At 34.0% G+C, this 335-nt stretch overlaps 1 protein-coding gene across 1 annotated transcript in view; it reads right to left on the reverse strand.

Moving 5' to 3' along the window:
• DSTN (destrin, actin depolymerizing factor) overlaps window positions 1–335 on the reverse strand; it is a 36,820-nt gene that overhangs the window by 22,970 nt on the left and 13,515 nt on the right. The gene's annotated exons all lie outside the window — the stretch shown is intronic.

The following is a 335-nucleotide window of genomic DNA, read 5'->3' on the forward strand; positions in this document are numbered from 1 at the left end:
TAATGCACAGAAATCTCTTGCATTCCTATACACTACTGATGAAAAATCTGAAAGAGAAATTAAGGAAACAATCCCATTCACCATTGCAACAAAAAGAATAAAATACCTAGGAATGAACCTACCTAGGGAGACAAAAGACCTTTATGCAGAAAACTACAGGACAGTGATGAAAGAAATTAAAGATGATACCAACAGATGGAGAGATATACCATGTTCTTGGATTGGAAGAATCAATATTGTGAAAATGACTATACCACCCAAAGCAATCTACAGATTAAATGCAATCCCTATCAAATTACCAATGGCATTTTTTACGGAACTAGAACAAATCATCT

This window comes from Physeter macrocephalus, chromosome 14, assembly GCF_002837175.3.
Source record: "Physeter macrocephalus isolate SW-GA chromosome 14, ASM283717v5, whole genome shotgun sequence".
Lineage (NCBI taxonomy): Eukaryota > Metazoa > Chordata > Mammalia > Artiodactyla > Physeteridae > Physeter > Physeter macrocephalus.